Source organism: Papio anubis, chromosome 20, assembly GCF_008728515.1.
Source record: "Papio anubis isolate 15944 chromosome 20, Panubis1.0, whole genome shotgun sequence".
Lineage (NCBI taxonomy): Eukaryota > Metazoa > Chordata > Mammalia > Primates > Cercopithecidae > Papio > Papio anubis.
Genome location: NC_044995.1, coordinates 46,547,916 through 46,572,421, shown reverse-complemented (window position 1 = coordinate 46,572,421; position 24,506 = coordinate 46,547,916). Strand labels below are relative to the sequence as shown.

General features: G+C 55.2%; 1 protein-coding gene across 1 annotated transcript in view; it reads left to right on the top strand.

Moving 5' to 3' along the window:
• Nucleotides 1-1,387: 1,387 nt before the first annotated feature.
• The window catches only part of KDM4B (lysine demethylase 4B), a 181,533-nt gene continuing 158,414 nt past the window's right edge, over nt 1,388-24,506 (top strand). Inside the window, 1 exon segment of the mRNA XM_031659066.1 lies at nt 1,388-1,514. The gene's annotated coding sequence lies outside the window, so the exon portion shown is untranslated.

Below are 24,506 nucleotides of genomic sequence, written 5' to 3'. Positions count from 1 at the left end.
ATCCACCTGACTCTGTCTCCCAAAGTGCTGGGATTACAGGTGTGAGCCACCACGCCTGAGTCACAGCACGGGGCCTGGCCTCCTTTTCAATTGCTACATAGTAAGTATTCCAGAGTACTGATTGCTATTAAGTTACTTCTCTAATCCCCCGCTGATGGATATTCAGGGCAAAACATTGGAAACAGTTGCAGACAGCCCTGCTGTCGGCATTCTTGAATTGTGTAAGCTCCAGACCTTTTCTTTGGGTACATCACCTCCAGGAAGAACTGCTGGCTGGGTTATAGGGTGGATGCACTTAGAATGTTGTTAGAAAATGTCAAATTGTCCAATTTACACTCCTGCCCGTCCAAATGGGGGCATGCCAACGCCTCTGCGTGGCCCAGTACACAATGCTCATTTTGTGAAGTCACAGGGTCAAATCTTTCTCCGTGCCTCATCCCACTTAATCCTTGCAACATTCTCAAAGGCTGGTAGACGGGGTGTGGCTACTAGCATCATATCCATTGCACAGTTGGAAACAGACTCAGCGAGGTTACTTTGTTGGAGGCCAACCACAGTGAGGCATGGGGCCTGGCTGAGCTTTGAACCCAGGTCAGAAAGGACCAAAGCTCATTCTCTGCCATTTTAGGGAACTTGGGGAGAGGGACCCTAACTTTATTCGGAAGGCCTTGCCCCTTTGCAAAGGTTTGTTGATTGTGATGGAAGTAGACCTGCGGGGGCGGGGTGGAGGCTCTTGCTGCTTTACTCTATGTTTCTCCTGTTTTCGGTTCTCCTCCTTTGCAAAACGGATCGCTACGTCTTCTAGCTTGGAACTTTGCAAATGGGGGAACGCTACGCCCACATTCCGGCCACGGGCTTCGAACCTGCAGCCTGCACGTTCCCGGCCGGTGCTGATGCTGTGCTAGGTCTCACGTACTCAGCCGCCGCCTGATAACCGGGGCGGGGCCCGGAGCGTGCGGGCAGTGATTGGCACCCGCCCCAGCCTGTCCGTGCCTCGGGCTGGCCCCGCAAGCCAATACTAGCTCCTCTCTGTGCGGTCGTCGGGCGGGCCCTGAGGCTCCCTTGTCAATCCGAGGCCCAGCTGCCGTCCGGTTGGTCGCGGCCGCCTTGGCTGGCGTGCGCCCCCTCCAATGAGAACGGAGCCGGTCAGCGGGCACGTGGGTGGGCGCCGGCGTGTCCCTGCCGGGCTGCCAATGAAGAGGCGAGGCCGGCGTTTGTCCCCGCCCAATAGCGAAGCGCGGTGGGCGGGCCGTGCGGTGTTGATGGGCCCGGCGGAGGGGAGGGGCGGAGCTGTCAGCGCGGGCCAATGGGCACTCGGGCGTGGGTCAGGCAGCCAATGGCAGTCGGGGCGGAGCTGGCGCGCGGCCTTATAAGCCCCCCCCGCGAGCGCTCGCGGAGGGCTCGGTCGCCAGCAACCGAGCAGGGCCCGGCCCGAGCGGGGCCTGGGGGTGCGACGCCGAGGGCGGGGGAGCGCGCGCCGCTGCTCCCGGACTGGGCCGCGCACGCCGCCTCAGGTGAGCCCACGGGGAGGCCGCCGGGCCGTGTCCGAGCGCGGACCCCGCCGCCATGGCCGCCCCCGCGTCGCGGCTCGGGGCTGCGGGCGCGCCCGGGACTCGAGGCCCAGGCCTCGGGCGCGGCCTGCTCGGGCCGGGCCTCGCGCTTTGTCCGGGCCGGCGGGGCGGTTGGGGGCGTTAACCGCCCGGCCCGAGGGCGCCTGCTGGTTTTCGGGTGGGGGCGGCGGGGCCGGACAATGGCGGGGCGCGCCCAGGGGCGGGAGCGGGGGCCCCTTCCTGGGCCGGGGGCGCGCGGGGGCTAGGCGCAGACGGTCCTGGCGCCCCGCACAAAAGATGACAGCGTGGGTGGCCCCGGCCGGGCCCTTTTATCACCCAGCACAACCCTCAGCGTATTATTATTATTATTATTATTTAAAGAAAGCAAGAAAAAGAAAAAAGACCCCAGTACCTGGGTAACCCCCGCCTGCGTTTCTGGCCCTTTGGGCGCCAGAGGGGCTAAGGGGAAGCCCTCCAGCTGGACACCCAGGGATGCCCCCTAAATGCCTATCATTGCTCCTGCGCTGCCCCCACCCCCGGTCAACCTGCTGTGCCTTGGTGGCTTCCAAACTTGCCCCCCGTACGTACCCGAACCCCCACCCCCCCCCCATAAGCATATGCAATCTGGATTTTAGAAAAAAAACGTCTTGCTATGCAACGGCAGCCTCCACGAGTCTCCCCGTCCCTCCCCCTTCCAGCCTGATCGCCATCTCGAACGAAGCCCCTGCTCTAGAGAAATGAATTGAGGAGTTGCTTCCGCTGAGACCCCTTTTCTGTGTCCCCCGTGGACATCCCCGTGGGAGCTGGGGACGGACTCGCTCTGAAATCTGCTTGACCTGGGGTCTGCCAGGGCCCAGGTCTGCGCTCAGTGGTGGCCATGACAATCAGGCAGGACGGGGTCTCTGTCCACCTGGGCACGGTGGAAGTTTTTTAGAGGCATGTTTTCCGCCCCTGGGGGCAGTGGAGGCATGGACTGCTTTTGGGTGCATCCCATCTGTTTGCTTGGGGGAGGATGCTTGTGTTTTAATAATTCAGCAGCACCTTGTGGGGAAGTGTTCCCCGAGTTGTGAAACTAGTGAGAAGGTGGTTCAGCTCCGTGGAGCCCGGTGATCCTGTCATATGTGAAGAGCGTCTTTTTCCATGTGTTTCTGGCTGGGGCATGTATTCAGCAAGTTGCTTTGGGTCCCACCGGGTGCCTGCACTGTCTTGGGATCTCTGGATACTGGGCTGCATTCAAGGGATCGGTGCCCTGCCCCACCCCTCTGCCTCAATGGCCATTTATCAGAATCTCCCCGGGCTGGAGAATGCTCCTAAAAACAGCACCAGTCCTAAAGCAGGCTCATTAGACGACTCCTATGGGCTTTTATCACTGCCGTTCGAGAGCTAATGACTCCCCTAATTCCCCAATAATAGCTTCCTTATGAGCCACCAGGAGGGTTTGTCAACACACGGGGTCAGCCTTCTCCTGCAGCCCCTGCTGACGCAGTGGGCAGCCTCTCTCCTCTTTGCAGTTTATGTTTTGAAACCCTGAAGGTCGGAGTGTAAAGCCGTGGTAGAGTCAACTTCTGTCTGAGCCGAGGATTTCTGGGACTTGCCAGCCTCGTCTCCGTGTGTCTGATTGGACACCTGGCAGGTCCGGGCGCTCCCCCTCCTTGAGCCGGCGACACCAGGACGGGTCAGACCGTCCTGGCCTAGAGGAGGTCACCGCTGGGGAGGAAAAGAGGGTGACGGAGATTCTGCCGCACAGATGGGTGTTTGTGTGCAGGCTGTTCTGGTGGAAGCGTGTACTGTGTCAGGAGCTGCGGGTGCCTGCGTGTGCACGTGTGTGTTTAGTTGCTGAGACTTGAAATATATATGTCCTGGTAACAATCGGTTTGTTCGCATTTTCTAACCTTTTCTTCTTTGGGGAGGGAGCTGCTAACAAGATGTTAACTACTGGCGCTTAAAGGTATAACTGATCAGCCACCGCACAGCACCCCGCCTGGCCTTTGTTGTACTTTTCTGTCTTGTGGAAGAGACCCTTCCTCAGCCTCCTGCCGTGTCTTCAGTCCCTGTCCGTCCTGCAGGAGCCCTCTGGGGGCGGTCAGGGGTCGCCCTCTGTGTCCTTCTCTCCCGCCTGACCACTCTGCCTGTGCTTTAATTCCTAATTGCTCTGTCTCCTCTGCTGGTTTCCTGCCCCTGTTTGTCCTATGCCCCGCCCACTCCCCGATGAGCTGGGGAGGAGCCTCAGCTCCAGGGAAGCCATCTGTCCTCGGTTCCATCTGACACCTGTGGGGACAGGCCTTGCGGTCATGCGTTCACCTGGTCTGGGCTGCTGGGTTTTGAGTGCCGAGTGCCATGCCGGGACAGGTTGGGAGGAGTCCCTGGCTCCTGTGGGTTTAGAGTGTCGTGGGGGAAAGGGTGAGCTGGCTGCCCAGGGCCTGGTCACAGCTGGAATGGTGGTGTGCAGTCCGCTGCCCTCGGGCCCAGCTCAGGGAGCAGGCAGGACGAGGCAAGGCTGTTGAGGGCCTGAGGTGCATTCATAGGTGGCTTTGTTCCCTGGATCGGGGAGCGGAATTGGGGGTTCAGAGCTGGGTGACCTTGAGCCAGTCACTTGCTGAGTAACAAAGCAGGTCGGGGGCACTAAACCTTTCCGAGCCCACTGGGCGGGAGGGGACGGAGAGCAGATGAATGGGGTGGGGGCTGGTGGGGGGCTCCTCAAGCCTGTGCTGGTCACCACCATGACAGATCGGCCGTCCTCATCCACAGCTTCACGCTGGGCTCCTGGCTCAGCTCCAGGGACCTGCCATGAGGCAGCTTGGTGGGGCCTTCAGACGCCACAGCCCTCCCCCTTCCTGCCCCAGGAGCCTCTGCTCCTGGCTTAGGATGCCGGACAGGAGAGCAGGGGCCCAGCCTGAGCTCCGTTCTCATCTGGTGGTCTTGGCGACATCTCTGGGTCTCTGCCCTCGGTTCCATGCCCCACACAGGCTTCAGAGTTGGAGAGACCTGGATTCAGATCCCTGCTCTGAGGCGGTCACTTCCCCTCTCTGGTCCTCGCTTTCTTCATCTGTAAAACGGGTGTAATGGGAACACCTTCCTCCCAGGTGGTTGTGAGGATCAAAGCGGGTAAAAGACACTGAAGCTTGCAGGGTGCCAGGAGCTCTGAGTTCAGAGCCGGTTTATTACATGGCAGGATCCTGCTGCCCCATTGGGGTCTCCCCACCTCTGCCCTGTCCACGTTCTGAGCTGGGACATTCCATGGCGGGGCTGTCCTGGGCACTGTAGGATGAATGTGGGCAATATCCATGACCGCCACCCACCAGGTGCTAGTAGCAGTGTCCCCTAAGCTGTAGCAACCAAAAATGTCCCCTGGAAAGCACTGTCACCCCCCCAGTGAGAACCTTGGACTTGGCCTTCAGCCCTGCAGCAGCTCATGGTGTGCTGTGACTGTGATGGGCCTCAGCTCCCTTTCTGTCCTCCCCACTCCCCTTTAGCAGTGAGTGACTCCTATTTGCAAACTGTGTCCCGGCCACACTCCTCACCTGGTTGTTCAGGTTCTCCGCGACTGTCTTTCTGCCCTTCCAGGGTGGCAGCTTCCACCTGAGAGGAGAGGAGTCCCCCACAGGGTCCCCTGCACTCCGTGCATCTGGCCTCTGAGCTCCGGGTCTTCCTGGGCTGCTTTCTGGCCTCTGAGCTCTGGCAGGTCCTTGCCCAGGCTTGCTTGGCTGCCCCCAGAGGTGGCATTTCCATACCCTTCCAGTCACCATAGCCCTGACCTGTCGATTTGCCGGACCGTTTTCTTTAAATCCATTTTAGAATGACGCACCTCTTTGATCTTGGCCTCTTCCTGAACAGTAATGTCCCCAAAGTTGTGGGACGTTAATGTGCTAGTTGCACATACTTTTATGTATGTATGCATGTATGTATGCATGCATGTATGTGTGTATGTATGTATGTATTTATTTTGAGACAGAATCTCGCTCTGTCACCCAGGCTGGAGTGCAGTGGCTCAATCTCAGCTCACTACAAGTGCTGCCTCTCGGGTTCAAGTGATTCTTCAGCCTCAGCCTCCCCAGTAGCTGGGATTACAGGCACCTGCCACCACACCCAGCTAACTTTTGTATTTTTAGTAGACACAGGATTTCACCATGTTGGCCAGGCTGGTCTCAAACTCCTGACCTCCAGTGATCCGCCTGCCTCAGCCTCCCAAAGTGCTGGGACTACAGGTGTGAGCAACTATGCTTGGCCAAGTTGCACATACTTTTACTAACCGTGTTCAAATGAGCTTAACCACTATATTGAAAAAAAGGAAATGTGTATCTTCCCAAATATTGAGGCGGGAGTGGATTGACTAATTGATGTTTTTTGGTTTTCGGACGAATTGATTTTCAAGCTCACTCCCCGCGTGACTTGGCCTGTTCTTGGATGCTGGGCTTGATTAGATCTGGGTCCGTCCATTCCCTGCTGCTCCCTCGAGGAGCTCGGAAAATGGCCTTCCCTGTGGGGGCGGGGAACGTGGGAAGTCTCTACCTCCTGCTTAGTTCTGCTATGAACCTAAAACTGCTCCCTAAAACAAAGTATATTAAAAACAAAATAACTGGCTGGGTGCAGTGGCTCACGCCTATAATCCCAGCACTTTGGGAGGCTGAGGCAGGCAGATCACGTGAGGTCAGGAGTTCGAGACCAGCCTGGCCAACATGGTGAAACCTCGTCTCTACAAAAATAAAAAAAATTAACTGGGCATGGCGGTACACACCTGTAGTCCCAGCTACTTGGGAGGCTGAGACAGGAGAATTATGCCAAGATCCTCCACTACACTCCAGCCTGGGTGACAGGGCAAGACTCCGTCTCAAAAAAATAAATAAAATAAAATAAATAAAATAAAATAAATGGCCAGGTGCGGTGGCTCACACCTGTTATCCCAACACTTTGGGAGGCCAAGGTGGGATGATCACCTGAGGTCTGGAGTTTGAGACCAGCCTGGCCAACATGGTGAAATCCCATCTCTACAAAAATACAAAAATCAGCTGGGCGTGGTGGTGGGCGCCTGTAGTCCCAGCTACTTGGGATGTGGGGGCACGAGAATCTCTGGAACCTGGGAGGCAGAGGCTGCGGTGAGCTGAGATCACACCACTGCACTCCAGTCTGGGAGACAGAGTGAGACTCTGTCTCAAAAAAAAAAAAAAAAAAAAAAAAAAAAAGGTACTCAAACGAGTAAAAACCAAAACAAACAAAAGATCTTCCCCTGCTCAGAACCTTCCGGTGGCTTCCTGTTGCCCTTGGGAAAAATTCCAGGCCCTTTCACGTGGCCCCTTTGCTCTGTCATCTGTGGCCTTGTCCTTCCTTTCCTCCCGCTCTCCCTCCTGCGCCTGCTCCTTTCCTGGCACAGCCACCTTCCCTGCCCGCCCTTCCCTTCCCCAGGACCTGTGCACTTGCGGTGCCCACTGCCTGGGGCTCTTTCCACCCAGCGCGCTCCTTGTCACTCCAGTCGCCTCCCTTCCCTGCTTCTCCTTCTTTGCATGTCACATGATCAGAGCTGGGTATTAATCTGTTTGTGTATCTGTTTGTCTCATCTACTAGGGCAGGGGCTTTTTCTGGAAGGGCCAGACAGTAAATATTTTCGGCTTTGTAAGCCAGAGGTCATCTCTGTCCAGACCGCTCTGCTTTGCTGTTGTAGCAAGAAAGCTCCCATGGGCAAGTGTGCCTGTGTTTCAATAAAACTTTATTTATGGACACAAACATGTGAATTCCATGCAATTTTTACATTATAAGACGTTTTTCTTCTTTTGCTTTTTTTTTTTTTTTTTTTTTTTTTTTTTTGCAACCACTAAAAGATGTCAAAACCATTCTTAGACTGCAGGCTGTACAGAAACAGGCGGCAGGCAGGACTGAACCTGTGGGGTGCAGTTTGCAAATACCTGGCTAGGGTGTGAGTGTCACACTGTGGAAAGCTATGGAAACGTCAGCCTTGCGACCCCCTAAGATGTAGGGCAGCTCCTGGGACATGTTGGGTGTTCAGTAGACATTCCTTGTTGAATGAATTTTTTTTTTTTTTTTTTTTTTGAGACAGAGTTTTGGTCTGTGGCCCAGACTGGAGTGCAGTGGGCTGATCTTGGCTCACCGCAACCTCCACCTCCCGGGTTCAAGCGATTCTCCTGCCTCAGCTGGGGATTACAGGTGCCTGCCACCATGCCTGGCTAATGTTTGTATTTTTAGTAGAGATGGCATTGCGCCATGTTGGCCAGTCTGGTCTCCAGCTTCTGACCTCAGGGCGTCTGCCCGTCTTGGCCTCCCAGAGTGCTTGGATTACAGGTGTGACCCACCGTGCCCAGCCTGAGTGTGAATTTGTATCTTCCCAACTTAAAAGCATTTAGAGTCATAGACTTAAAAAAAATATGGGTCATGGCCGGGTGTGGTGGCTCACGCCTGTAATCCCAGCACTTTGGGAGGCTGAGGTGGGTGGATCATGTGCGGTCAGGGGTTCGAGACTACCCTGACTAACATGGAGAAACCCTGTCTCTACTAAAAATACAAAATTAGCTGGCGTGGTGGTACATGCCTGTAATCCCAGTTGCTCGGGAGGCTGAGGCAGGAGAATTGCTTGAACCCGGGAGGCGGAGGTTGTGGTGAGCTGAGATCGTGTCACTGCACTCCAGCCTGAGCAACAAGAGGGAAATTCAGTCTCAAAAAAGAAAAAGGGGGGGGGGAGTGTCATGGGTAATTTCAAGGATCCTTAAAACTGCAGGAATGTAAGAAAATGTGATGCTGACATCCACCCAGACAGCCTCACCATAAAGGAGGAAAAAAGCAGCTACAAACCGTGTAGGTTGGGGGAACACTTCACTGTTTGAGACGCCGGACTCTCTTGCTGTGGGGTTCACACGGCCGCCTTTCTGTTACAACTCACCAAGTGTCAGAAGCACGTCGAGTCGTGTACTCGGCCCAAGGAGTTCAGTGTGACCTGGCAGGAACTGAGGTTTTGTTTAAAAGGAAGACGGCATTGCACAATTTCACAAGGCTTTTGTTTTGTAAGCATCCGAACTCTCCTCATTACCAATGCTAGCGCCCCCGATGGGAGGGGCGGGGAGTCGCAGATGGTGGTTTCTTCCAGCCCTGAGCACAGGGAGACTCATGAGCGAGGTGGCTGAGCCGGTGCAGAGCTCAGCTTTGTAGAGTGAGTGGATAGGTGCCCGTCGGTGGCCATCGTGCGGTCAGTGGCCGAGTAGGGGACTGTGCCCGGCCACACTTCCTTTGTCTCACTCTTCTCCCGGCTGACAGGCGTTTTCTGAGCCAAGTAGGTCTCTGGCATCTTAGATTTGGGCCTGTCCCAGGAACGTTCTGACTTGTCAAGAAACCGTACCGTTAATTTACGGTCATGCTTTCTTTCCTTGATTGAAATAAACAATCTGGAGAGGCTTGCTCAGAATTTCTTGGCTTTCAAAAGTGGCCTTTTTTTCTTTTCCTTTTTTTTTTTTGCTTGCCCTCTGTCTCTCCCTGCTTCTCTGGCTCTGCCTCCCTTCCCCCTTTCTTTTCTTTCTTTATCCACCTCAGCGATCTCAGCGAACACGAGGGGATGGATGACAAGTTTGTGTCCAGCCATCTCTGCCACGCTGGCGGGCTGTGCCTCCTTGGCAGTGGCCGAGCGCGAAGTTGCTCTGTGGCTCTGGACTGGGATCGTGTGTGTTCGGTGGACAAAGGCTGAGAATCCCGAGGCCGACTGCCAATGGCTGCTGCACCCCGAGACCCCGAGGGCTCTCAGGTGCACAGTGACAGTCACTCACGCAGACCTGGCCCTGTTTGCTGGTAGGCGCGACCACTGTTGCATTTTTCAGACAAGCCCGGGCGACCCGCTGTGAAAACGTCGGCTGAGGGCACAGTGGCAGGATTGCCCCCGGCACAGACCTCCCTTCAGCATTCATAGCTGGACCCCAGTGATGGCACCTTGTGGGCTGCCAGCGGTGGCAGTGGGCCTGTTTTTGTTTCGGTGGCTGCCCTAGTCTCCAGGGAGGGAACGTGGAGACGGATGATTTGTGTAAGATCAGCCGGCCGTGGATTCAGAATCGCTCTTTGTGTGATGGGTCCCAGGGGTCCCTTTTGACCACAGAGCCGGCCTGAAACTACCCGCGGGTGCCGCGGACCCCTCGATCACGGCGGGTTGGAAATGGGCTGTGTCCTCAGCCCGGACTCCAGACTGCAGCGTGTCTGGGCAGCAGCCTGGAAGCTGGCCAGCCCGGGCGCCCCTGGGAACAGCACTTGACATGCTGGCTGGGTGTCCCGAGTGAGGGGCGCCACCCTGGGCTCCCTGGGATGTGAGCAGGACCCGAGCCAGGCTCCTGGACCGGGACAGTCGCGTCATGTTGCCGTCGTCCCCTTCCTGCAGCATCTCCATACTCTCCTAAAATCCCATCTGTCAGACAGTGTTGGCTGGAGGCAGAGCGGGCCTCCTGTCTTGCTGTCGGGCTGCATGGAGCTGATTATCTTGCTCAGGAGAGAGAGGATTGCCGTCTCTAGCATGCACTTGGGTCAAGCCCCTGGAATTTCAACTCCTATTCACTGCTCTATTCCAACTGCTTCCCTCAGGAAGGGTGGGGACGAGGTGGAGGAAGTCGCTCTCCTGACACCCCTAGAACATAAGGCATCTTGGCCGGGCGCAGTGGCTCACGCCTGTCATCCCAGCACTTTGGGAGGCCCAGGAGGGTGGATCACCTGAAGTCAGGAGTTCGAGACCAGCCTGGTCAACGTGGTGAAACCCCATCTCTACTAAAAATACAAAAAATAGCCGAGCATGGTGGTGCGTGCCTGTTATCTCAGCTACTCGGAAGGCTGAGGGAGGAGAATCACTTGAACCTGGAAGGCAGAAGTTGCAGTGAGCCAAGGTCGCACCACTGCACTCCAGCCTGCACAATGTAGTGAGACTCTGTCTCAAAACAAACAAACAAACAAAAAAACCCAAAAAAATAAAAGAACATAAGGCATCTCATGTTACTGTCTGTCTGGGCTGGAGTTGGTGGAAGCCACAGAATTTTCTTGGCCCCTCCAACCACGGGTGTCCTGTGTACCCCAAAGGCAGAGCAGAGCCTTCTTCTCAGCCAGAGCCCAAAGGGCAGCTGCGTTAATCGAAACAACTCCTGTGCACTTCTGAGCCTGTCGCTGGCCCAGGGAGGGAAGAGGGATGGGCTGCAGTGAGCGGGTGTGGTCAAGCCCAGGCTGGTGTGTGATCACTGGGAGCTGGGGCGGCATGGCTGTGGTGGTGCCACACCCTGGGTCCCTCTGAGTGGGTTTGCATTGTCCAATTCCGCCTGACAGTTGTCAAATGCATGCGTGCCTGGTCAGGGGCACAGGGTGGCCAGATGACCAGCGTCTCCTGCCCACAGGGCCTCTTGGTGGAAGGAGATGGAAAAGAACTGCCAAGAGGGATAGAAACCAAGCCTGGAGGCCGGATGGCTGTAACCCAGCACTGTGGGAGGCCAAGGTGGGAGGATTGGTGGAGGCCAGGAGTCCAAGACCAGCAAGGGCAACGTGACGAGACCCCATCTCTGCAAAAATTAGAAAAAATTTGCCAGATGTGGTGGCTGTGTCTGTAGTCCCAGCTCCTCGGGAGGCTGAGGCGGGAGGATCGCTTGAGCCCAGGAGTTTGAGCCTACAGTGAGCCATGATTACACCACTGCTCTCCAGCCTGGGCAATAGAGCAAGACCATATCTCAAAAAAAACCCCAAAAAACCAAGCCCGGGGAAGCACAGGGCAGGGCAGGGAGGCTTCCCAGAGGAACTGCTGTTTGCGCAGAGCCTTGTCCACTGTGGGAACTGTCACAGATGACTGTGAGCTTGGGAGCAGAGGAAGTAGCGAGGGGGATTTGGGGGTGTGGCCTGGGAGACCCGAGAGGGGATGGGGTCAGGGTGAAGTCCGCCTGGCACGCTGCAGGCAGCCGGGTACCCAGGCTCTGGGGTGTCTCTAGAGGCATCCCCCGAACCAGTGTGATCATGGGTACACGAGGCAGCAGGCAGCCCTGTCCTCGAGGAGCTCAGAGTCTAGTTGGCAAGTGTAGAAGCCATTCCTGTCACCAGGGAGAGCCACCTCACAGGTGCCCAACCATTGGCTTCAGTGTGCTGGCCAGGTTCTGAGTTTTCTAGGACAGCCTCTCTTAGAGATGATCCTGCCATTTTAAAAAATATATATTTTTATGGAGATACCATTCACGTACTATAAAATTCATCTTTTTAAAGTATACAGTTTAGGCTGGGCACAGTGGCTCACGCCTGCAATCCTAGCACTTTGGGAGGCTGAGGTGGGCAGATCTCTTGAGGTCAGGAGTTTGAGACCAGCCTGGGCAAAATGGTGAAACCCCATCTCTACTAAAAATACAAAAAAATTAGCCGGGCGTCGTGGTGCATGCCTGTAGTCCTAGCTACCTGGGAGGCTGGGGCATGAGAATCGCTTGAACTCAGGCAGTGGAGGCTCTGGTGAGCTGAGATCAGGCCACTGCACTCCAGCCTGGGTGACAGAGCAAGACCTTGTTTCAAAAAAAAAAAAAAAAGATATAATTTAGTGGGTTTTAGTACATTCACACAGTTGTGCAGCCATCACCACTATCAAATGTTAGAACATTTCTATTATTACACAAAGGCACCCTGTCTCCACCAGCGGTCACTCTCCATCCCCTCCCCCATCTACTGGTACCCACTCATCTCTTTCCTGTCTCTGGATCGGCGTGTCCTGAACATTTCATAGAAATGGAGTCACACACTGTGCGGCCTGTTGTGTCTGGCTTCTCTCAGTGGGCATGATATTCTCAAGGTGTATCTACGTGTGGTGTGTGTCAGAGCCTCTTCCCTTTTCTTTCTTTTTGTTTTTTTTTGAAATGGAGTCTCACTCTGTCACCCAGGCTGGAGTGCAGTGGCGTTATCTCGGCTCACCTCAGCCTCCGCCTCCTGGGTTCAAGTGATTGTCCTGCCTCAGCCTCCTAAGCAGCTGGGATTACAGGCATCCACCACCACACCCGGCTAATTTTTGTATTTTTTTTTTTTTTTTTTTTTTTGAGACAGAGTCTTGCTCTGTCGCCCAAGCTGGAGTGCAGTGGCCGGATCTCAGCTCACTGCAAGCTCCGCCGCCCAAGTTTACGCCATTCTCCTGCCTCAGCCTCCCGAGTAGCTGGGACTACAGGCGCCTACCACCTCTCCCGGCTAGTTTTTTGTATTTTTTAGTAGAGACGGGGTTTCACCGTGTTAGCCAGGACGGTCTTGATCTCCTGACCTTGTGATCCGCCCGTCTCGGCCTCCCAAAGTGCTGGGATTACAGGCTTGAGCCACCGCGCCCGGCCAATTTTTGTATCTTTAATAGAGACGGGGTTTCACCATGTTGGCCAGGCTGGTCTCGAACTCCTGGCCTCAAGTAATCGGCCTGCCTTGGCCTCCCAAAGTTCTGGGATGACAGGCGTGAGCCACTGCGCCAGGCCCGTCTTGTCCCTGTTCCTGGCTGCGTCCTATTCCCCTGTGCGGGAGGGCCCTGGTTTGGTTTCCATTGATCTCAGTGGGCATTTAAGTTGTTTCTCATTTTTTCAGCCCCATCCTCTCCCCAGTCCGTGGCAAAGCTCAGGGATTCCTGTGCTGCACCATGCAGACTGTGGACTGAGCCGGCCCCCGGGCAGAGACGGCTTAGAAACCATTTGTGGGGCTGTCTTAGGGGCAGGGGTGGGGCAGGGTCAGTTTGGTGGAGGCTGGGCCGTGGCTAGGCTTCGAGGCGCAGTGGCCGGGCGGGCCTGCAGGGGTGCAGAGGTGCCCTGTGAGGCCACAGGGTCTGGGCTCCAGGTCGTTAGTGGTGAGACCAGGCCACGGGCCTCCTCTCTCTGCTCTGCCCTGCGTCCAGCCTGAGCTGGCCTGCCCTGGCAGGGACCTCGCCGTGCAGCCACAGGGCCCCTGTGTCTCTGCTCCATGGGGCAGAGTGGCCCCAGCTGACCACAGCTCTGACTCACCCTCTGCTTTGTCCTGTAAGGTCACCCCTGGTGAGCAGGACCCCTGATTCCACCACACCAGGGCCCGACGGCTGTCCTGTCCCTCACCGTCCCTTTGTTGGTGTTGCCCCGCTGTCTGGTTGGCTATGCCAGCCTCCCTGAGGGGCTTTGAGAGAAGATGGCGGGGCCTTTCTTCCCCAGAGCTGCTCCCACGAGTCCAGCCTGGGGCTCCCGTGAATCCAGCCTGGGGCTCCCGCAAATCCAGCCTGGGGTTGGAGAGCACGCTGATCCCTCGGTCACTTCCCTTTACTGGTCTGGGGCCTGATCCCAGCCCGGACAGGGTTGGGCGCCTTAGGAGGTGGCCACCGAGTTGTAAATGTGTCCCTGGGGCCCAGCAGCCTCCACCTGGACATGCCCCCAGGGGGTTAAAGGGGTAAGTGAGTGCCCCCCTACCATGCTGGGCCTCTTGGGAGTGCAGGTGGGTTCTCCAGGGGAGCAGGTGACACTGCCAGGCACGGGTGGTACTGAATGGTCATCCCAGTGCCAAGCCCCACCTCTTCCCACCTCTTCTGTGGTGCTCTCCCTGTGGGAACAGTGACGTGCCTGGGGACTGTCACCTGCTCTCCCCTGACAGGATGTGGGTGACCTGGGATGCCCCATGAGTACCCCAGGAGCTGCTGATGAACATGGGAAGACCTCATGGCAGGGGGGCGGTCACGTAACTAAACACTACCAAGTGTCATGTGGTGGAGGTGGACCCCTGCCTCACACCATGGCCAAAAGCCAACCCCACACGTAGCAGAGACCAGAACATGTTACTAAAATGATTACAAAACCTCTAGAAGAGCCAGGTGCTGTGACTCACGCCTGTAATCTGAGCACTTTGGGAGGCCGAGGTGGGCGGATCACCTGAGGAGGTCAGGAGTTTGAGACCAGCCTGGCCGACATGGAGAAACCCTGTCTCTACTAAAAAATACAAAAATTAGCCGGGCGTGGCGGTGCAGGCCTGTAATCACAGCTACTTGGAGGCTGAGGCGGGAGAATTGCTTGAACCTGGGAGATGGAGGCTGCAGTGAGCCAAGACTGTACCTCTGTACTCCAGCCTGGGCAGCACGGTGAGATTCTGTCTCAAAAAAAAAAGCCAGACGCAGTGGCACATGCCTGTAATCCCAGCTACTTGGGAGGCTGAGGTAAAAGAATCTCTTGAAACCGGAAGGCGGAGGTTGCAGTGAGCCAAGATCGCACCACTGCGCTCCAGCCTGGGTGACAAGAGCAAGACTCTGTCTCAAAAAAAAAAAAAAAGAAAAGAAAAAAAAGAAAAGCCTCTAGAAGAAAACCTGTATGTAAAATGATGTATTTCCTTTTTTTAAAAAAAATTAAAATTATTTTTATGTTTTTAGTGGTGTGTCTGTATAACCAAAAGTGATGTTCATTCATTCTTTTTCTTTTTTTCTTTCTTTCGTTCGTTCGTTCATTCTTTTCTTTCTTTCTTTTCTCTCTTTCTTTCTCTTTCTTTTTCTTTCTTCCTTTCCTTTCTCTCTTCTCTTCTTTCTCTGTGGTGGAGTCTCACTCTGTCAACCAGGCTGGAGTGCAGTGGCGAGATCACGGCTCACTGCAACCTCCACCTCCCGGGTTCAAGTGATTCTCCTGTCTCAGCCTCCCGAGTAGCTGGAACTACAGGCGCCAGCCACCACGCCCAGCTAATTTTTGTATTTTTAGTGGAGACAGAGTTTTACCATGTTGGCCAGGCTGGTCTCGAACTTTTGACTTCGTGATCTGCCTGCCTTGGCCTCCCAAGGTGCTGGGATGACAGGCGTGAGCCACCATGCCTGGCCTAAAAGTGATGTATTTTCTAAGGCAGCGCTGTCCAGTGAGGATGCAGAGCGAGCCCGTGTTTCTGAATTTTCTGGTAGCTGAGTTAAAAGGTGAAGGGGGGGGAAATTAATTACAATAGCATGTTGTATTGAACCCAGTATACCCCGTTTTATCATTTCCACATGTATTCATCCTCAAAACTGTTGGTGAGATGTTTCACACTGCTTTTTCTTTTTCTTTTTTTTGGGGAGTGCTGTCTTTGACATTCATTGTGTATTTTCCTTGAGAGGTGGCCCTTTCTGGTTGATAATTTGGGGAGGGCCCTGGCCCCGGATGCACCCAGCGTGATGCCAACCCGATGCTATAGATAGGGGCCTGGTGCTTAGTGGACCAGGGCCCACGCCCCTTCCTCTCACCCTCCTATTCCTGCCCCTGCCTACCCCGGGCAGGACTTATGGCTCTGACGGTGTCTGGCTGGAGAAATGAGACACACCTGACATTCACCAGCAATGGCAGGAGACGCCGTGGCAGGTGCGGCTGAAGGAGAGCCAGGCTGTCTGGCAGTGGTCCTGGGCTTATCCTCCCTTTGGGCCCTCGCCCACAGCCTCTTGCCTTTGCCAGGGAGCGCTGAACCGTGGACTGGTCCTGGGGACCAAGGGGTCCTGGCGGCCCAACCCGGGCAGCACCTCTGGCATCGCAACTGGTGGGAAGGCGCGGGGCTGGCGGTGCTTAGCTGCTTGGCGCTGAGGAGGTGTTTCCGGGAAGAGAACGGCAGGAAGTTGGAATGCTTATTTGGCTGTAGGAAAGCCCAGGAGAGAGACTTGTGGATCAACACAGGTCAGGAATAACATCCTGTAGCCACAGGCAGCTTCAAAGGGCTTGAGCTATCAGGGCAGGATTGCGGGAGGATTTGCAGCAGGGAGGATGGGCACCCAGAGACCTGCTACCCACGCACCTAGCCTGCTGGGCTCAGATCTACCTCTCCGGGGTCTGTGCCTTTATTTCCAAAGTTGGGGTGGTTCTACAGGTCCCGCTTCAAGGCTGGGTGAGGTTAACTGAGTTACCATGCAAAAAACCTTTGGTGAAGTAGTTCTCACCCCAGGGGCAATTCTGTCTCTTAAGGGACACCTTGCCATAGCTGGGGACATTTGTGATGGTCAGGATTTAGGAGTGCTCCTGGTGTGGGGTGGGTGGAGGGCAAGGACACTGCTCAGCACCCTGCTGTGCCCCGGGCAGTGTCATCCCAGGGAAGGCTCCAGGCCAGTGTCCGCTGAGTGGAGGCTGAGGCCCGAATCCAGAGCGGCGCTGGCCAGGTGGGCCCCGGGAGGTCACAGTAATGATTTTTCTCTGGGTTTGTTTCTTTTCTTGGCTGTGAATAGAGGTGTTGCACTAGAAGTTTCTAAAATCTTTTTCCATTCCAAGATAGCTTAGGGTTTATGCTGCTCTTCGTATTTGTGCTGGACAGGAATTTAAGGAGCCGTGGAAGTGATCATAAAGCAACTTGAAAATAATAGTTTTTGCGGCCTCTTTATTATAATGGGGCAGCCAGGTGGGTTGACCGGGGTTTTATGGGCCAGGAAGCAGGCGTGGAGGTTTCTGGGGGAAGCTGGACCCGAGGCAGCATTGACCCCAAGACCAGGACTCCGCGTCTCTCCTGTTCTTGCCTGTTCCGTGCGCCTCGTCAGGTTTTCTGCTCCGGTGAACTTGGAGTTTATTGGGGAGTGACAGATCCAGAGAACACGTCCCTTTGCTGCGTGGTGCCACTCAGGCCCTCGGGAGGGCTAGGGGTGTGACTGTGGGTCTTGCAAATGTGCTCCTCTTGATGAGAAGGATCTGGTTACATTTCGTGCCCTTGGGCTGTCCCCTGGCTCAGGCAGAGGTGTCCCTGCTGCAACCCCCACCCACTTCACAGGGTACCAGATGCCACTGCCTAGGAGTTACTAACGTACCTGGGGGTCTGGCACCTGCTCCGTGAAACGCGAGGTCTCCCTGTACTAATTAATCTGGCCTTTAGCCAAAGGGAGGGCTGCAGCCTTTGGGAACTGCCAGGCCGCAGTGGCTGTTACCCCCACAAGGTTCCTAGAGGGATGTTCATTAGAAAAATCATTCATTTTGTGGTATAAAAATCAGCAGTGACAGGCTGGGTGCAGTGGCTCCTGCCTGTAATCCCAGCACTTTGGGAGGCCAAGGCGGGCAGATCACCTGAGGTCGGGAGTTGGAGACCAGCCTGGCCAACATGGTGAAACCCCGTCTCAACTAAAAATACAAAAATTAGCCGGGTGTGGTGGCAGGCACCTGCAGTCCCAGTTACTTGGGAGGCTGAGACAGGAGAATCTCTTGAGCCTGGGAAGTGGATCTTGCAGTGAGCCGAGATTACGCCACTGCACTCCAGCCTGGGCAACAGAGCGAGACACAGTCTCTTAAAAAAAAAAAATCAGCAATGAGTGAAGTGGAAACAAAACAATACAAGCTGTTGTCATCTCCAATGAGCTTCCAAGGTCTCTGCTCCATCCATGTGGATGTTTGGGAGGGGCCCTCTGTGGGCTCCAGGGGGCTGGTTTAGAGGTGGTAGAATGTTCTAGCTCTATCAGGCCGGGACTCCCAGCTGGTGACCTGTGATGCCGCCGGGTGACAGACAGGCAGAGGGTCCTACTGTGCAGGCTGGGGTGGCCGGAGGCTTGGAGCCGAGTGTGGTGAGGATGGAATCAAGGGAGCTGGCCCCCGTTCGCTGTGCTGGGGTGAGAGGCAGGTGTGAGCATGGCAGGAGGCTTTGGGGGCCGAATGTGCAGTGGAAGCCAGGACAGTAAGCGGGAGAGCCCGTGCTGGAACGCAGACCCGCCTTCACTGCCCCCAGCATTGGGCGATGACCGGTTATCCTGTGGGCCGATGGTTTTGCTCTGAGCCTCAGCACACGCTCCAGGAGCACAGCCTGGGAGCGCGGATTGGGACTGTCGGTCTCTGGCCAAGGCTGTGTGCGTCTCAGGAAGCCGCCCCGGCAACCGGCCTCCACCTCTGTGTGCTCTGTCCCCACCATCTCCCGGTTCTTCCTCGCTGTCTGGGCCAGGAGCAGCCCAGAAGAGAAATTGGATCTCTTTTCAGCCTGAGCTTCTCTTCTAGCCTGAGCAGAGAGAGGTCCTCTTTGGAAGGAGCTCCCCAGCCCGGCTTGGATTGGTCCCCTCTCTAGTGCCCCAGGGAAGCAGTGACGGATTGAGGACTTGGTCCTGGTCCGACCTGCAGTGGGGGCTGTGACGGGGTCCTGATGTGCCCATGTGCCATGGCACTCGCCAGGGGCCGGCATATCTGCGGTCTCCCGGGGGTTTCATGGGCCACATCCGGGGCAGCGCTTGGTTTGGAGTCTAGAGCCAGAGGCTGGCGTGGGACCTGAGCTCACGAACTCTGTCAGTGCCACTGACTTGGGGCAGTGTCTCCGTGTACCTCGCTGTGGGGCGATGGCAAGAGTACACGGGTAATGGTCACTGAGCGCCGGCCATGGGGGCTCTCGATCCTGGCTGCCAAGTAGAAGCTTCATGGGTGCTCTTCACGGTCAGCTGACTCTGCTGTCCCCGATAGCAGAAGACAGCAGAGGCACCTGCCCCCTGCCATGGCAGGTCGGCAGGCACAGAGAAGGGTTTGGGAGGCTGTGTCCTCCAGCGTCTCCATGTTTACTGTGCCAGGTCAGGTGCTGAGGAGCCAGCGGGGAAGACATGAGGACCGGAGAGAGCCTAGATGAGGGCCCTCGAGGAGTGGCGCTGCTTTAGCTGGGGGAGCAGGGAGGGCCTCTCCCAGCAGGCGACATTCAGACCAAGACCTCTGAGTGACTCACAGCTGCCCACCTTTGCAGGATTTGGGACAAGAGCGCTCCAAAGGAAGTGCAGGCAGCACGTGCAGAGGCCCCGAGGCGGAACGAGGCGCAGCTCATTGAGCTGGCAGGAGCAGAGGCTGGCGCAGCAGTGCCTGCTGCCTAGTCAGCCATGAGGAGCAAGGGCTGGAGGCACTGCTGTCAGAGATTTATGCCTGTGTGTGTGTGTGTGTGTGTGTGTGTGAGACGGAGTCTTGCTCTGTCGCCTAGGCTAGAGTGCAATGGCACGATCTCTGCTCACTGCAACCTCTGCGTCCTGGGTTCAAGCGATTCTCCTGCCTCAGCCTCCTGAGTAGCTGGGATTACAGGTGCCTGCCACTACACCTGGCTAATTTTTGTGTTTTTAGTAGAGATGGGGTTTCGTCATATTGCCCAGACTGGTCTTGAACTCCTGACCTCAGGTGATCTGCTCGCCTTGGCCTTGTAAGAGTTAAAGAGGAAAGAAACATGAAACGCGGCTGGCAGTTAGAGACAAGTTTTCTTTAGTTAAAACCTGAGAGGCGCTCCTGGCTGATTGTGGTCAGGAGCGCTTTCTCCTGTAGACTAAGAGGATATATTGGTTTTGGGGTGAGGGCTTATCACAAGCTTGAAATGTTTGTGTGTGGGGAGAAGTTTGTGGCAGGACTGGAGTCTGTCTGGGAGGAGGGGAGGTTATCTTCCTGGCCGGCGGGGGGGCTGTCTCGGGGCTGGCCTGTCTCTGGTTGGGGAGAAGTTTGTGATGTTTCTGGCTGGAGATGTTATCTGCGGTTGATGGTCATGCTGATCTTTTTTTTTTTTTTTTTTAGACGGAGTCTCGCTCTGTTGCCCAGGCTGGAGTGCAGTGGCCGGATCTCAGCTCACTGCAAGCTCCGCCTCCCGGGTTTACGCCGTTCTCCTGCCTCAGCCTCCCAGGTAGCTGGGACTACAGGTGCCCGCCACCTCGCCTGGCTAGTAGAGACGGGGTTTCACCGTGTTAACCAGGATGGTCTCGATCTCCTGACCTCGTGATCTGCCCGTCTCGGCCTCCCAAAGTGCTGGGATTACAGGCTTGAGCCAGGTCATGCTGATCTTAGCTGTTAGGCTGACACCCTTTGGATTGAGTGGCCTCTTATTAAGGTGAACTTTTAGAATGAGGGGCTTGTGTGGGATGGCGGTGCTTCTCCTGTCAGGCTTCCCAAAATGGTGGGATCGTGGGCGTGAGCCGCTGCGCCCAGCCCGTGTGTTTTAAAGACCTCTCTGGTGACTGTCGGGAGCGAAAGCAGGGGACCTGTTGGGAAACTCCAGGCATCACCCAGGTAATCCAGCGGCTCAGGAGAAGGGAGTCTGGGCTGGGACCGCAGGCTGGACTGCGGGCGGCTTTTGGAGGCAGACGGGATAGGCCTGGCTAGTGGGTTGAATGTGGAGGAAGGAGATCACTGCCACTCCCAGGGTGCAGCAGCTGGTTTCACGCCCCCGACTCGGCCACTTCCTCCGCAGCTATGTGGTCTTGGGCCTGAGAACGTGGGAATAACAAACTCAGTTTCTCCCAGGCTGTCGGAGCAGTCACAGGTCCCTTCCAGCACACGCGAGCAAAACGGCACAGGGGCAGGAGCCGGGGTCCTCCATTCAGTTCACTCCTACCTGGAGGCTGCATCGGGGAGGACAGGCTGCAGGCTCCTCCCCACAAACCTGCCCCCCATGGCCCTTGCCAGTCACAAGTCCCAGGCTGTGCCCTGAGCTTCTGCCGGCCTGGCTGGAAACGAGCCTTCTCATGAACCCCTCTTTGAGCTGAATTTGCTAACGCACCTCTCAAGACTCAGGGAGGCTGTCACTCACTTTACCAGCTTATTAGAAAGGATTTTACGGCCAGGCACGGTGGCTCACGCCTATAATCCCAGCACTTTGGGAGGCCGAGACGGGCGGATCACAAGGTCAGGAGTTCGAGACCATCCTGGCTAACACGGTGAACCCCCGTCTCTACTAAAAATTAGCCGGGCGAAGTGGCGGGCGCCTGTAGTCCCAGCTACTCGGGAGGCTGAGGCAGGAGAATGGCGTGAACCCGGGAGGCGGAGCTCGCAGTGAGCCGAGATGGCGCCACTGCACTCCAGCCTGGGCGACAGAGCGAGACTCCGTCTCAAAAAAAAAAAAAAAGAAAAGAAAGGATTTTACAAAGGAGGCTGATGATGAAGAGGTGTGTAGGGTGAGGGGTGTGGGAAGGGGCACAGAGCTTCCATGCTCTTCCCAGGCCGTGCCGCCTCCAGGAACCTCCACGCATTCAGCTGTGGGGAAGCTCCCAACCCGGTCCTCCAGGTTTTACCTCAGCTTCCTCACGGAGGCTTGGATGACATCATTGCATTGGTCTGGCTGATCAAGTCAGCCTTCAGCCCCGTGCCCCTCCCCGTCCCACCTGGGTCTTTTCAGTGTTTTCAGTGAACGGCTGCTTCCTGCAGCTCCCCGGGGGCTGCCAGCCCTCAGTCACCTCATTAGCACACCGGAGGATTCTGAGGATCTGAGGGAGTCATGGGCCAGGAAACAGGACAAAGTGTATTTCACAGTCTCACTGGGCCGGTCCCTTGCCTTCACTTCCTTATCTGTGATGAGAGGACGGGAGGGTGACTGTCTGGACAGCGCTGGAGTGGTAGAAGTGAGTCATTGGCGTGGAGGGATTGGCGGGGTGCTCTGTGAAGGGCCCTGTGTTCTGGGGTGGAAGCTGCTTGCCCAGTGCTGGTTCTTGCCTCTCTAAGGATGGTGGGACAGGGTGGGGTGTGTTCACACGTGCTGTTGACTGTGATGGCCAATCTTCCTTTCTTTTTTCTGTTTCTGTTTCTTTTTCTTTTGTTTGTTTGTTTGTTTGTTTGTTTGTTTTTGAGAGGGAGTCTTTCTCTGTTGCCCAGGCTGGAGTGCAGTGGCGCGATCTTGGCTCACTGCAACCTCCGCCTCCTGGGTTCAAGCAATTATCCTGCCTCAGCCTCCCCCAGTAGCTGGGATTACAGGTATACACCACCATGCCCAGCTAATTTTTTTGTATTATTAGTAGAGACAGGGTTTCACCATGTTGGCCAGGCTAGTCTTGAAGTCCTGACCTCAGGTGATCTGCCTGCCTCAGCCTCCCAAAGTGGTGGGATTACAGGCGTGAGTCACCGTGCTCAGCTTTCTTCTTTTTCTTGTGAGACAGAGTTTCGCTCTGTTGTCCAGACTGGAGTGCAGGGGCAGATCTTGGCTCACTGCAACCTCTGCCTCCTGGGTTCAAGCGATTCTCCTGCCTCAGCCTCCTAAGTAGCTGTGATTACAGGCATACGCCACTGTGCCCAGCTAAATTTTGCATTTTTAGTAGAGATAGGATTTCACCTTGTTCACCAGGCTGGTTTTGAACTCCTGACCTCAGGTGATCCACCCGCCTCGGCCTCTCAAAGCGCTGGGATGACAGGCGTGAGCCACGGTGTCTGAGTCAGTCTTCCTTTTCATGTTACCCCTTGTTAATTTCCTTTAGAAAGAGTTTGGGCCAGGTGCAGTGGGGGGTGGCTTATGCCTGTAATCCAGGTGCTTTGGGAGGCGGAGGTAGGAGGATCACTTGAGGCCAGGAGCTGGAGACCAGCCTGGGCAACATGATGAGACCCAGTCTCTACGAAAAAATAAAAAGCTTAGCTGGGCATGGAGGTGGCACCTGTAGTCCCAGCTACTTGGGAGGCTGAGGCAGAAGGATTGCTTGAACCCAGGAGGTTGAGGCTGCAGTGAGCCATGATTGCAGCACTGCACTCCAGCCTGGGCAACAGAGTGAGACCCTGTACCCACCCCACAAAAAAAGAGTCAGAACCTTGGTGTTAGAGCAGTTCATTTCCACTCAGAAACAGGGACTTAGAAAGGAAGACACTTGTGTAGAACCCGAGGCAGAAATGCCCTGACTTAGCAGTGCAGGTTTCTGTATTGGAATGAGGGCCTGGGTGGGTCGCCCCTGGCAGGACGCATCTGTTACCTGGGTCTGAAGGCAGCATGGCAAGGAGATGGGAGGGCTGTGCCTGGGATCCTGGAGCCGCGGAGAGCTCATTTAGAGGTCATGTGTATTAGGCAAAGCTCACATGCCATGTTTTTAATACTGTCATTATTAAAGTTGGCCCGCGGATAATCCAGTCTCTTTTACATCTGTGTTGTACAAACACTGAACTAGTTCTGGCCACCTCTCCGGCCTTTGTTTTGGGGAGATTATTAGATGAGATGGCCCGTAATTCTAACACTGCATGTTTTGAAAGATATTTATAAACCCGGATGGATAAGGCCCTTGTTAGTGCTGCTCTTGTGTTGGTTCCCTTTATTATTTTATTAAGAAAACTTGATTATGGGCCGGGTGTGGTGGCTCACGCCTATAATCCCAGCACTTTGGGAGGCTGAGGTGGGCGGACCGCCTGAGGTCAGGAGTTTGAGACCAGCCTGACCAATATGGTGAAACCTCGTCTCTACTAAAAATGCAAAAATTAGCTGGGCATGGTGGTAGGTGCCTGTAGTCCCAGCTCCTTGGGAGGAGACAGGAGAATTGCTTGAACCCAGGAGGTGGAGGATGCAGTGAGCTGAGATTGTGCCACCACACTCTAGCCTGGGCAACAGAGTGAGACTCCATCCAAAAAAGAGAAAAGCAAAAAATAAATATTTAAAAAACAAAACAAAACACTATTATGGAGAATTTGAATACACATAAAGGTAGACGACAAGGAATAATGAGCCCCCCATGCCCCTCATCTGGCCCCAAAACCATCAGCCCATGGCAAACCCTCTGCCCCACCCCCGTCTATGGTGAAATAGCCCTCATATTATTTTTGTTAACTTTTAATTTTTAAAGAATTATAGAGGCTGGGTGTGGTGGCTCAAACCTGTCATCCAGGCACTTTGGGAGGCAGAGGTGGGAGGATCGCTTCAGTCCAGGAGTTCGAGACCAGCCTGGGCAACACAGCGAGACCCTGTCTCTACCAAAGCGAAAATAAGAATAAATTATAGACTCCCAAGGTGTTGCAACAATAAGGAAGAGATTTCGCTAGCCTTCACCCTGCTGTCTCCAGTGGTAACGTTTTACATAACTTTATTATACTGTTAAAACTAGGAAATTGACATAGGACGCTGTAGCTTCAGACCTTCCTCAGGCGTCATCAGTGTTAGCACTCATTCTTTCGGTAGAGTCTTTGCGACATTCTCTTACCTGCACAGATTCCGGGAACCACCATTGCAATCAAGATACAGAACTGTTCTGTCAACACAAAGGAACGCTCAGCTTTTCCCTTCTGTCACCCCCAGTCCCTGGAAACGGCTGGTGATCTCTGCATCTCTGTAACCTTGCCCTTTTGAGAATGTTATGTAAACGGAATCACAGCGTATTTAACCTCTTGGGATTGCCTTTTTTCGCTTGCAATC